The sequence below is a fragment of the Cyprinodon tularosa genome, unplaced genomic scaffold, assembly GCF_016077235.1.
Source record: "Cyprinodon tularosa strain WSP-4 unplaced genomic scaffold, ASM1607723v1 ctg338, whole genome shotgun sequence".
In the NCBI taxonomy this organism is placed as follows: Eukaryota; Metazoa; Chordata; class Actinopteri; order Cyprinodontiformes; family Cyprinodontidae; genus Cyprinodon; species Cyprinodon tularosa.
The window spans coordinates 1214888-1228464 of NW_024039050.1; the positions used below are offsets into that span (position 1 = coordinate 1214888).

The 13577-nt window shown below is 37.2% G+C and overlaps 1 long non-coding RNA gene across 1 annotated transcript; it reads left to right on the top strand.

Annotated features, from left to right (window-relative positions):
- The first annotated feature begins 5976 nt into the window (after positions 1-5976).
- On the top strand, positions 5977-12956 carry LOC119789394. The gene is made up of 4 exons (XR_005281577.1): positions 5977-6061; positions 8734-8768; positions 12412-12483; positions 12827-12956. It is a non-coding gene; the product is annotated as an uncharacterized LOC119789394 (long non-coding RNA).
- The last annotated feature ends 621 nt before the right edge of the window (positions 12957-13577 follow it).

Sequence of the window (13577 nt, forward strand, 5' to 3'; positions counted from 1 at the left end):
TTCCTTCCCTTCGCCTCTCTATTAATGTGCTTGGACACTGAGCTCTGTGAACCGCCAGCCTCTTTAGCGATGACCTTTTGTGTCTTGCCCTCCTTGTGCAAGGTGTCGATGGTCGTCTTTTGGACAACTGTCAAGTCAGCAGTCTTCCCCATGATTGTGTAGCCTATAGAACTAGACTGAAAGACCATTTAAAGGCTTTTGCAGGTGGTTTGAGTTAATTAGCTGATTAGAGTGTGGCACCAGGGGCCATCAATTTTGAACCTTTTCACAATATTCTAATTTTCTGATATGATGAATTTGAGATTTTCATTTGTTGTCATTTATAATCATCAAAATTAAACAAAATAAACATCTGAAATATATGAGTTTGTATGTAATGTATGAATATAATATACAAGTTTCACTTTTTAAATGGAATTACTGAAATCAATCTACTTTTTCATGATATTCTAATTTTATGACCAGCACCTGTAAATGACTGCACTTTCTAATTCCAGCTTCCTGATGGTATTTTTAACGGATGAAGTGTGTAAAACTTTGTCTCTGCTGCAGGAACCAGAGGAGGAGATCTTAATCTCTATCACAGATCTGAGAATGATTGTGTTCCGTCTTTCAAAAGTCCTTCAATTTGTGCTACTATTTGCTTCTATTTTTGGTTTTCTGTCCATTTCTTTAAAAAATCTCAAGTGTTTAGAACTAAATAGAACAGAATAGGCAGTGGGTGTTGGTGAGACGTTTATACCACCCATTAATTTAACCAGGAAGAGGAAATAAGATCAGTACTGTTAGATCTGCAGCAGAGAAACGTCTCTCAGTTCTCAGCGGCTGATAGAAGGACAGGAGATGTTGGGTTTGGAGCTGATTCTGATCATCGTTCTTCAGTTCGAAGGTAAATTTTTTTGCTTTTTAATATTTAAGTTTGTCCGTTTTTCTTTCTCTTAGAGTATGAAAAATAGTGTGGATTTTTTTTCTGTAAAAAATAAATTTATTCAAAGAGTTTATCACTTTTCCACTCAGACGGAGAACACTGTTTCAGGATTTTTCAATTAAAAGGCTGTGAGATAAAAATATAAACACATTTTGAAATATTGTGACTGGTTTACTGAAAACATAGATATCCATTTTTGCATATATCTCTCCTTTCATTCTACTACTTCTCGTTTATGGCGTGATATTTATATATCTGCAGACAACACTGCAGCAGTTTAATCCTCAGGAGATAAATTCACGGTGATATCTTCTGGTTTCTCTTATTCAATCTTCATCTTCCGCTTCTCTGATAAAAAACAAAATCATTTTCCTTTTTCTTCCAAGTTTCTTTGCTTTTCTCACCTTTAACTCTGTCAGGCTCCCTGAAGTCCTTCAGCACTTTGAGTTCCCTCAGTAATTGCAGGATCCTCATCATCCTCATCCTCACTGTAGTGCCAGTGACTGTGAGACCGTTTAGTTGATCTGGCTATTATAAATTCAGTCGATTAAATTCAGTATAAATGTTGGTTTCTAACCAACGTTTGAGCAACTAGTTCCTTCTATTTGTGGGTTTCTTCCAGTTTCTAAGAAATAATCAAGTGTTGTAAAAACAAATAACAGAAGAGTTGGTGTGAAGAAGTTTCCCATTACAGCCTAATGAGCCTAAAAGAGGAAATTAGTTCATTATTTTTAGATCTGCAGCAGAGAAACGTCTGTCAGTTCTCAACGGCTGATAGAAAGACAGGAGATGTTGGGTCTGGTACTGATTCGGATCATTGTTAAGACATTTTTTCCTTTCAAATGAAGCTGAAAAAATTAAAGGACACTTTGGTTTGCAGAGATATTTAATTGAGATATCATAAATGGAGTTCATCTGTGTTGCCTCTGCGATGGACCTGTCCAGGGCGGACCCCGCCTCTCACCCGCAGACAGTTGGAGATAGGCACCAGCACCTTGCAACCCCAGCTTAGAAAAAAGGGTCATGGAAAACGTGTCATGATTTTATCAAGAGCTCGGACCCACAAGCAGAAAAAACCAATACAGAGAGACCAGGGGAAAGTTTAACTGGTTTATTGAGGAGATTGTGAAGAATCCAGTGTTGCTCTGAACACTGCTCAACCGGAACTGGAAAGTGAGGGGAAGACACTGCGGTTAGTTCAGGCTCAGTGGGAAATTTGATTCTTAAACTTGAAGAGGAGAAATAGATTGCAGACTCACGTTTCCAGAAAAGTGGTTGACTCTTTGACTCCTGTCGGTGTGGGATGTTCCAGTGTTTGTCTCATTCGGTGGAGGGCGGACAGGGTTTACCCAGGATGCGGTTGTTTGTTGGTGAACGAAGAAACTGACTGCCACTTAGATTTCCTGCGGTACTTGAACGGGTTGTTGTGGAGATGAATCCCTTGCTCAGTGTGAAGCTCAAACGATCCCTTGGAGGAAAGTAGATCCAAACCTCCAGTTTGAATCCCCAGCTCAGTTTGAAGCTCAGATTATCCTTCCAGGGAGAGAAGGTCCAAAACAGCCAGTTTGCAGGATGACTTCCTGCCGAGAGGCAAAGACAAAAATAACAAAGTTAAGACTCAGGTTTACAAAAACTCAGTTTGACTCAGCAAAACTCAGCTTGGCTAGAGTACCCAAAACTGGCAAACACTCAGGCGTCGAGGTAGTGGCAGTCAGCAGCTTAAGAGCACTCCGTTAATGAGGTAACCCTCCGAAGGTGTGTGAGGAGGCGAACCAGGACCAGGCGCCGCCTGGTGGAGGAAGGAAGACAAACACACAAAACACAAACCACACAGACAGGAAAACAAAATGGATGGATGTGTTGCATGAGTTAGTCGATTAGTTGATGTAATGTGTCATTACATCAACTAATCGACTAAGGTGTGGGAAACGTGATCTACCTGAACAATTTTTTTTATATAATTCAATTCTCAGTAAAAATCACACAATTACCAGAGCCTCTCTTTATCGCAGTCAGTCATCATCACTATCGGTAGCTTTATCCTCACTTGAATCAATAGACACTTGTGCCACTATAGACATACAGTAGCAGCCATTCAAAATGACCCTTCCCAGTCAAAAGCCAGCCAAATGGCAGCAAAATCCCCTTCAACTTCCAGCCAATGGAGTGACCCCCTATTGCATATATATTTTTACTTTGACTCCACCTGTTCATTGATTTATAGGATCTGACCAGGAGATGACACTTTTTTTTTTAGATCTTAATGCCCACAAATCATAACAGAAAGAATATTTTAGACGTTTAAAAATGAATTGTAGGCAACTAGCCAAGGGCCCATGAAGGAAAGTGGGGAAATTCTGAATGGCTACTGCTGTAATTGCAACAACAAATTGCTTTTCTTCATAACATCCTAATTTATATACTACAGTAAGATTTAACATAACCACTCTCTCCAGACAAGACTCTGCGGTACATCTACAGAAGAAAACATTCAAAATTTTCCCCACTTCCCTTGATGGGTCCTTTACTGGTCCTTGGCTAGTCCCCTACAATTTCTTTTTTAAACATCTAAAATCTTCTTTCTGTCGTGATTTGTGGACATTGAGATCTAAAGAGGAGCGACTGACTGAGAATATTCACCAGTAAAACCAGCATTATTTGCTGTAAAAAGAGATTCTGCAGATATTGCATACTCCAGAATAACAGAACGAACTGCTGATGTATGACGTTCAATTTAGTGGACAGGTGATCAATTAAGAATTTCTTCCTAAATAGAGTTTTTATATGTAAAATAAATCATTAATATACTCCACTGTTCTTGCAATCAATGTGTTTTACCTGCAAAGGTTTTCTACTGTATTACAGTTAACAAGATATCTGAGTTGTTAAGGATTATTTGTTGTCTGTAGACCATTTTGAATTTGAGAAAATGTTGATACCCTCATAGTTGATGGCCATAAGATGGCAGTTTGTGTCAAATGATATATAGAATAAAAACCTATGATAAACAAAAAATTGGATTTTAAATAGCTGCCAACTGCAGAGACGAATAAGCATGAAAAGATTAAAGGACACTTTGGTTTACTGAGATATTTAATTGAGATATGACAATTTAAATCTAGTATCTGTAGGATAATTTCGTTAGAATGTATTGGTCAATCAGGTTTTAACCAAATATATAAACATTCAGAAAAGGAGAATACAATGGGTTTTTTTCTCAGATGTCTTACCTGACAGGAATGAAAATGTAAATTGTTTTTCACTTTAAAATGTCTTACATAGATTTTTTAAAAGGTTTTAAGTCAATTGAAAAATATATAAATTATTAAAAGATTATGAAAAATTAAATCATTGACTAAATATTTCTGATGGTTTTTTCTATGGTTGTATTTATAAAGGATAAAACGTGTAAAACTTGAAAGTGTCTTTGTCTCTGGTGCAGGAACTGAAGGAGGTGATCTTCATCTCTATCATAGATCTGGAGATGATGCCGTTCTACGTTGTAACAGTTCTACAAATTCTCCCTCCTGCTCCACTATTAACTGGTTTTACAGCAGAGATTCGCCCACTGATCATCAGCAGCAGGTTAAGAATGGAAAAGTTCAGAGTTCACCTCGAGCTGCCAGGTTAAATGTGGACAGTAACTGCTCTCTGATCATCAACAACATCACTGCTGAAGATGCTGGATGTTATTTCTATCGATTTGGTTCAGGATCCACCTATGATGGATTTGTGTTTCTGAACGTTCTAACCAGTGAGTATGTAGACCGGAATGATCTGATGCTGTCAGACTCTTTCCTTCTCATTAACATTGTGAAATACTTGTGTTGGACAGATGTTTCTGACATCAACAGTTCTGATGAATATCTGATGCAGTCAGAAGTTCAAATATTGTTCTGACAGAGTGTGAACCAATCATTTATTTAGCTCTGTGTGATGCTTCAACCACACATCAGTCCACACACTTAGTTTGACTTTACAGTCAAAGATCTGATGTTGAAAAGGTTCATTCATTTCATGGATGATTGTTTTTATACCTAACAATGATCAAATCAAACTCAATGTGGTTTTTAAATCTTATTTCTGCCTCCAACTGTGTTTTTGTTGAGTTTTCTTTGTTGGGTGTCGGCTGCTTCCTGTTTGAGCTAAAGGCGGGGCCAAGCTTTGAGCAGCCTGACATCAGGAAGTGACCTCATCAGAATGAACGTTGTGCTCAGCTGCTGTGGGGCTGTTTAGATTCAATTAGTTTCTCTTGTATTGTGTGGTTAAATGCTTTGATCAAACCACTGCATCATTTACTTTCATTTGAAAAGTTTTCTTGTTTTGTTCCATCATGCTGATAAATATCTGCTCAGATCTGCAACATTAGTGCATCAATCACCAAGAAACATGGAGACAACATATAAAGTTTCATTAGTTTTTTTTTTTATGGTTTCTTATTTTTATTCCGCTTTTCACAAACTGAGATAAAGTTGTCTTTTTAGGTTTCTCACCTTATATAAAGTTTATTCTTCATCTTTCTAACTCAGACAACAGTTTTCATTTTTCTTTCAGTCTCTCCATCTTCACCAGCTGCTGATCCAACAAAGGATGGAGATGTCACATTACAGTGTTCTCTTAATAGGTGGAGTGGGTTGGGTTCTTGTCCAGAGAACAGCCTCCTCTGGATGGATGATAGAGGAACTAATCTGACTGGTGAAGGTGTTGGCTACCAGTTTAGAGGAAAGACTGGCTGTGATTCTCATCTCACTGTGAAGCTTCAGAGCAGCAGCAGAAGACGATACACCTGCCAGTTTATTGAGGGAAACACAGTGAAGATAGAAGCTCACTACCAGCTGGAAGGTATGATGTCATCTTTATAAGGTAAAGGTTGAATTAAAATCTGTCATTAAATCTATGCCATGCATGTTGAAGCTTAGCAGTACTGGTTTATACTTTAGTATGCTTTATGGGTTTTTAACCATGGTCATTGCATATTTTATCATCTTTGTATCCCAGAAGCAGTTCCTCCCAAAAACACCAACATCATCAACATCCTCCTTGGTGCAGTTCTGGTGCCGCTGGTTGTTCTGGCTGTTGTTTTCATCAAATGCAGGAAAACCAGAGTTAAAGAGGATCATAGAACCACAACAGGTACTGGATCTTTAAACTACAGAGCGAACCTAAAGCATCTGTAGACACAGAAGCTTTTATTGGTTATTGTTATAAAATTTACCAACTTCAATACAGACAAACACCTGATCATGGCACCAAAATATTCATTGAAAAACGACTTTGTTAAAAATTTGCATGTTTCCCATTGATTTTTGCAACGACAGTTCACATAATATAATGGTCAGTGTAAATGCAACTTATGGCGCCATTGTAACCAATCACACGATTTCCCAAAAAATTATAACACAATCCACTGGACTTTTTTCCAAGTTTGAAGCTTTTTCAATTCAATTGAAAAGGCTTCCAGGATGGGAAGCAAAACATCAATCCAGTGGATTGTTTTTTACTGTTTTGGTAATTACTATGACCTTGATGACTGAGAATCTTCAGCTTTTTTACTTATTTTAAGAAAAAATTGATTTAGATTTACATTTCTTTGCAGTGTGTAAAGCGTCCAGCAACACATCTAGGTGTTATGAAAGAGGATTAGGGCCACTGAAAAAAAAAAATGTTAACTGATTTTTTTATTTTATTTCAGTTTAACACAGAATTCTGACTTTAATCTCAGAATTCTGACTTTTTTCTCAGAATTCTGACTTTAATCTCAGAATTCTGACTTTTTTCTCAGAATTCTGACTTTAATCTCAGAATTCTGACAGATAATAAACATTTTAGCATCAAGCCATAGCCATGTCTGTTTTAAGATCCAAAATTCTGAGATTAAAGTCAGAATTTTGAGGAAAAAGTCAGAATTCTGAGATTAGAGTCAGAATTCTGAGAAAAAAAGTCTGAATTCTGAGATTAAATTCAGAATTCTGAGATTAAAGTCAGAATTCTGACTTTTTTTCCCATATTAAACTGAAATAAAATTTAAAAATCAGTTACTTTTTTTTTTTTCAGTGGCCCTAATCCTCTTCCGTAAGTTGTTTCATCCATTGTTTTTAAAATTTGTTTTTGGTCTTTGCAGAAATGCTTAAATTAATATAACTGTATTTAGGTTAATTGTTTATTTTTATTATGATCCTTCACAAAACCACAGAGTAACACAGATAGGATCAAACAATATATACATGAGATATTTCTGATTATGTAATGATAGAGCTTCACTGCAAACATTTTTAATCTAAATAAGACATTTTTTCGTAAAATTTGTGCATTTTTAGGATTTGTGCATCATATTTAGGAGGCAAGTGAGACAGTGTCAATGGAACAAGACAATTTACATTTAAAATAAGAAAAAACTATTTTATTATCTTATTCCAAGTGCATAATGTCTAATTAGCATTATTTAAGAGTAAAAATACTCATTCCACTGACTGTTCATCTTATTTAGCTGCTCAAATTAAGAGCAAATACACTTTTCTGTATTGTGGAGGATTTTCATTAATTTTTGAAATGACCCGCCCTCTCCACCAAAAAAAAATTTGCGTGTGAAAGCGTGCATGAGCCCATTTCTCCTCGTGCACACTTTGTTTAAATATTTGCTGTTCTCATAGCTTATACAAGTTTACTGTGCCCAAACATGCGCTCTAACCGCTAAATCCCTCAATCACTATATAGGGCGGGGACTATTTAGTCAACTTACCCTTCGGACAGATTTTCTTTTCTTCTCATACACTTCCAAGACACTTTTTCTCTTACGACACTCGGCCATTTTCAAAGAACCTCGTTGAGAAAGGTGAGCTTACACGACTGGCTGAAAAATAGCTAACAGGACGAGCACGTAGGACAACTTTACGTGAATATATCACCAAAATGATTGACAATTAGGAGGACCAGTTATTTAGATGATCCACCCGGAAATAAAAGATCATCCTCTGTACCTTTAATTATAGAAATTTTTACTTATTTCTAGATCATTTTTCAGTGATTAGCTGGTTTGGTTCAGTCAGTCCTCTTTAACACTGAACACAGCATGAGCTGAACTCAACACTGAACCCTGCAGGGAGTCGACTAAACGCCACAATTTTCTGCTCCGTATTTTAGAGCCTCACTCAAGCAGGAAGCTCTTCCTTTTCCAGTGAAAGATGATATAAAGGCGGAGAATAAACTATAGAAATAAAAATAAAAAAGAAAGTGCATGATACTCTAATGTACGTAAAGGTATGTTTACTGTGCAGAAACATGTCTCTGCATACCGAGGTCAAAGTTCAGCCTATTTAAACCGTAAACATGGCAACTGCATTAATTTGCAGAGCTCCATGTAGTATTAAGGTGATTTTTTTTTATATAGATAGACTTCTTTTTGTGCACGATACAATAAACACAGATGGGATTTTAAGATGATCCCCAATATTCTCCAGTTCCAAGGAACTGAGGTATTTTTACTGAAGGTGGTAAACTGACTGCGTCCTTTTAAAGTGAAGCAAACCCCCAGATTGCTGCTTCTGTGATGTTCTCATGTTTCTTTTTTTTAAGCATTTTTAAGTAAACTGCCTCTTTTATAATAATTGCTCTGAGCTCCAATGATGTTTTTAGCTCACTTTGATGTCTGACATCTGGGGAAGAACATCCCTCTGAATAAGAAATAACAGTTTCCAGAGTAACCCTGTAGTGCTATCAGGAGCTCAGTAAAAAGCAGAAGTTAGGTCTGATGATTAAAATTTTTTTCCCCAGAAATGATAATCATTTTTTTTCTTTTATTTATTTAGAGAGTCAAGATTCAACCCATGAAAGTCGTCGCCATGTGAGTAATTATGCACTGCAACACATTTGCTATAGAATTATCAGAATGCAAAAAAAAAAGTGACACTCTGTGTGTTAAAGACGGTTGGAAAATTTCAAACTTACAACTAAATACCGTTGTGATACTTCTGCATTTTATTTTAGCTCACAAAGTGTAAAGTGGCAACAAATTAATGCAGTGACTTCCTCTTTTCTGAAGTTTAGGAACATGAAAAGCTGTAACTTCTAACTCGCTTGAATCTATTCTTCCTTTCTGAGAAATAACTAAAACGTTTAATGTGTGGAACCCTTTAGGTAGACCAGACAGACCGTACTGAAGTTAATATTCTTTGACGGGGCACGTCCCAGTTTGGTTCAACTGGGGCCTGTTTTGCTACTTGGTATATTAAGGTGAGATGTAAATAATCCATTCTTATTTACCGTAAATCCTCTAATATTGGCCTGTATTCCATTAGCAGCCGGGTCTCTAATAATGGCCTGTCTGGCTGTCGGCAGAAGTAAATACTGGCCGGACTCTTATACAGGCCGGGGCTATAATTAGAACCAACAATGTCCCTGGGCAGTCCTCAACAACTTGTCATAGTAACATACAAGTACTACAGGGGGGACATATTTGCTAACGAATCCAAGGCATTAGCATGGGAAGTCCCATCCTTAGCGAGAACGCTGGGACCCTTTTTCCACCTGGATCTCCGCTATTTTTCACCGTCATATCCCTCCGTTGTCGGACTACTCGCCCCCACTTCCTAATATTTTTGCATGGGAAGTCCCATCCTTAGCGCAGACAGTGCCGCAGACAGGAGGTCGGCTTGTTTTGTTTTTATGACCGAAATTGCGGAAAACAACACGTGAAGTTTCACCAGCTACAAGAGCGAGGTGCGCGAGAACGCTGGGACCCTTTTTCCACCTGGATCTCTGCTCTTTTTCACCGTCATGTCACTCCGTTGTCGGACTACTCGCCCCCACTTCCTCACCGCCTTGGCCGTATCTAGACCCACAGTCTATTATAGCGCGGACCACGCTTCAATATTACAGTAAGCATTAATAAAAAAATTCTGTGTCAAGCTCATTGTGACACACTGCTGTAGGAGTATAACCAGTCACACAATCATTCTGATCTGAAAGACAGATGTGATTACCGGCAGGTCTGGTGGTAACCAGGCAGCGTTAAAATGACAGAATTTCGTTGCCCTTCGTTGTTCTGAATTTCTATTGAAATATATGATACCGGCAGCCTACTTCCACTTAGCCTGCCTCAAATAAAATTTCGCTGTGATGGCAGAACAGTCGCAAGTCAGTTTGGCCAAGGTTCCATTCTGTCTCCTTTTTTTTTTTTTGTATTGCCGTGCAGAAAAATTGCAGCTGCTGGAAGATGTCTGAATAATGTTCTGTATACCGTTATGTTAACTGTACTTTTTCAATAAATGAACCTAGTATTTTATAGGTTCAAAGAGACACAAAATCTTGTTTTTTTCATTCCCCTGGTAATCTGTTTTGATCAAATAGAAATAGAGGCCTGCCTCTAATTCTGGCCTCCTTCCAATAATGGCCTGGACCAAGATGTACCCGAGTGAAATAAAGGCCCCGGCCTATATTAGAGGATTTACGGTAATAAAGGATTATTTGCATGGATTCACACTGCAAAAGCTATGTAATTATGCGTAAAACATCTATAAAATAAGTGTATTTACCTTTAATTGGAGTAGGTAAATAAGATCATCTACCAATGGAATAAGTATCTTACCCTTAAAATAATATAATTAGATAATATGCACTTGAAATTAGAGAGCCCAGTTATTCTATCTTATTTTAAATGTAAATTGACTCTTTCCATTGGCAAAGTGTCTCACTTACCTTCTCAATTCATGAAAAAACAAACATTTTAAGAAAAATGGATTTACTTAGATTTCATGTTCTGCAGTGTAATTGAATGAATCCAAGGCTTGTGGTCGAGTCTTTGATCTTTCCTAAAAACAGGCTGAAAAATCGCAAACAGTGTGGATTGAAAACAATGAACCAGAAGCACAGTTCTCTCCTGAGTGCAACAAGTGTCAAATTATTATAAATAACTGCCCAAGTCATGAGTTTATTTAAAAAAAGCAATATATTCAAATTAGGAAATGGCAGAAAAGGCTATTAACAGACATGACACTGAGAGTAGAGATCCATGAGCTGCTGCTCTATGTGTGCCGCCATCTTAGATGGGAAAAAGTATTCAAGTGTGCCTCAATGTTCTGCCCTGTTCTGGTTAGAAAAAAGTTTCTCTCACTAACTCAAACCGTGCAGAAAGGCTGTGAAGGTTGTCAGAGCACAGTTAAACAAAAGAAGTACAGACAGCTGATGGAAACCTGAAAAAGCTAACTTGCTATGAAAAGGATGATATTTAGATATATGCAGAGTCTTGTTCCTCCTTCCTACTATCATTGCAACCCCCACCCCCTTACAGGTAGGGACAGAAGAAAGAAAAAGACCTCGCCTGTTCAGCCAGGCCAACAATTCCCTCTAACAACCCCTTTCAGAGACATAGACAGGTATTACAGGTTAAAAGAACCCAAATGACCCCCCATAAACTAAGAGGTGGACCCGTTTGTCCGTTTAGATTTGCAGGTTTTCTAAGTTTGTTTTAGATCCCCTCTATAAAGCCTGGAACTCGACACTATTTCTGACATTTTGAATTGAAAAAGGTTCCTGGATGGAAGGAGAAACTCAAACTTGGTAACAGGTAACAAGGCCACTTTTTAACTTTTTGTAATTTTTAGACATGGTTCATTATGAGGGTAAACATTTGATAATAGGTCATTTAAACCATGTATAACTTGGATGATAATAATCTTTGAAAAATAGTGTGAACTGTTCTAAATCATAATAATCTGCCAGAATAAAGTCTAAGGGAGCTGAAGAAGCCAATGTTCAGAGTTAAGTTATCACCATGAATCCACGACTCTGTCAGGGACATAAAGTCCAACTTTTATTAAATGAAAAGGGAATCTAGAGTTAAGTTGTTTTTTGTTTTAGTAAGAAATCTTTTGTTAACAAGAGCTGATTATGATGATGACTGCCCCAGAGCTGCAGATGAGTGCAGTGGTTGGAGGTTGGTGAGTTCTATGCTGGGGATTTAGATTCAATAACCTCCAGAGATGCAGACGCCAGTTCAACGCCACTTTAGTCTACCGTCCCAAAAGGATACTTTCTCTGCACAGAATGCAGAAAAAAGGTGTCATTGCAGCCAATCAAGAAGGAGGGATAGTTGTTATCAAAGGTGGTGATTTATTGGCGTTGACCTTTGATTTATCCCCCAAAGAAATAGCCATATGAACACATTGACCAAATGCAGCATCAACTGAGCTCAGTGTTAACAGGTCTAGCCGGTTCTTCTAACTACTTTATTAGAATTAAATGTATAAAGAGGAAACTAATGGAAAGTATTCCATGTTCTGTAAACAATTTCTGACCAAAAATTGTGTCTCTGATGTCTTTGTCTCTTTTTATATCCTGAGATTGGTCCATTGTTGGCAAACCAACACAACACATTAAAATGGGCCTTAAAATATACATGAAAAGTCATGTGACGGCTGATCTGGGTCTATATATCTATGTTCCATAAAGTAACAGTGGATAAAGGTTTTCTGTCACTTTGTTTTCAGGATAAAGAGCAGTCCAACCCGACCCACGCCACTGTTAAGAGTTTCAATCCCAGAACTCCTCAGAGAAAAAAGGTAAGAGACCCAACAAGTATTGAAGATTTATAACAATCCCATTTTAAATTAGCTTGACTATTAACTCTGTGATAAGAAAGAATGACACTAACTTCATCTAAGCTGCAGGTTAAAGGCTCAGTTCTTTGATCTTTTTATTTTAAATTTTATTTTAAATTCTGTTGTTTCCTATTTTTGAAGAGGAGCATTATTTTATTTGAACATCTTAAACTAATAAAATAATTTGAATGTGTACCAGACTAAGTTTTTTGCATATTTTGTGGTTAGAAAACTCTAAAATGACCACATGCCAGAGTAAAACCTTTAACTGGAACTGAAACAGTCTGCCGTTCATGTGCTGCAGGTCACACAAGATGAAGACACTGTGACTTATTCTGTTGTCAACATTAAAGGGAAAAGAGAAGAAAACATCGATCCTAACAGCCTCTACAGCAACGCCACTAAACTCAAGTAAACCAAATGGGGAAATGAAACGTCTCATCAAGCCTCTGCCTTCATTAAACGTGTTAACAGCAAGTAGAAACTTCGATCAATGTTCCACCGATACCACAGTATTCATTTATAGCTCCTGTTGCTCATTTTTCTGTTTTTGTAAGCGAACATGAGGATTTTTTTTAGCAGAAATGTACAGTTACTGACTTATATGATTGTTTTTTGATACCTCTAATATATACAGTAAAATATGTGGATTTTACTGAACCAAAGAGATTAAACAGAAATATAGTGAGTGATGCATTAAAACACTCAGTTATTTTTCATTTAGTGATTAAAATGCTAAACTTTTTAAAACTGCCATTATCATTTCAATTCTTAAGAAATCTGGATATAATCACAATAACTGCAATAATCTAAGCCCTATTTCTTAGTTACCTTTCATATTAACTATATTGTAAAAACCTTCAATTCCATTAAAATCCCAACAATCTCTATGATCATTTCCAGTCTGGTTTCTGCCCCCTTCTTAGCACAGCCATCGCCCTCCTAAAGACAACCAATGATCTTTTGATGTAAGGAAACTCTAGTCTTAATTCAACTGGCATCACTCATACTCCCTTTACCTTGTTTCATTCTTACCATTTTGGCTTCAGTTAGTT